The following is a 607-nucleotide window of genomic DNA, read 5'->3' as shown; positions in this document are numbered from 1 at the left end:
TCACCTCAAGTGTTTTCTCAGGATGACTCAGTGGGTGTTGACACTTGTAATGACATGCCAAGTGTAGCACTACCTACCTTTGAGGAGACTAAAAACGATTTTCTTGAATTATTCGACAGATATTCGTCTTGGAGTCGATTGGTTAGAGTCATGGCTTATGTACGTCGATTTATTAACAATATGAAAAATGCTAAATCTAAAATCACTGAATTTCTCACAAGTAAGGAGCTTAATCAAGCATCAAGTTGTATCATCAAATGCGTGCAGCATGCTCATTTTCAAAAAAATGCTAATGGTAATGTTTCCTCGGAACTTGGTTCTGGTTCTAAGTCTTTGAAGTTTTTAAACATATTTTCAGATGGCGAAGGAATGTTGCGCGTGGGTGGTCGCTTACGTTATGCTGATATCCCTGTTGATCAAAAATTTCTATTGCTACTGCCAGCACGTTGTCATGTCACTGACTTGTTGATTAGGTATGAGCATGAGAGGTTGTTGCATGCTGGAACGCAGACGACTTTGTCCAGTTTACGAAGATTTGTGTGGCCGCTAAACGCTCGAAATTCTGTGCGTCATTTCATACACAAGTGTGTACGTTGTTACAGGTTTA

The sequence above is a fragment of the Ostrinia furnacalis genome, unplaced genomic scaffold (genome assembly GCF_004193835.3).
Source record: "Ostrinia furnacalis isolate ACB-3 unplaced genomic scaffold, ASM419383v2 OfSCF3159, whole genome shotgun sequence".
In the NCBI taxonomy this organism is placed as follows: domain Eukaryota; kingdom Metazoa; phylum Arthropoda; class Insecta; order Lepidoptera; family Crambidae; genus Ostrinia; species Ostrinia furnacalis.
Note: the sequence above shows the minus strand (reverse complement) of the source record.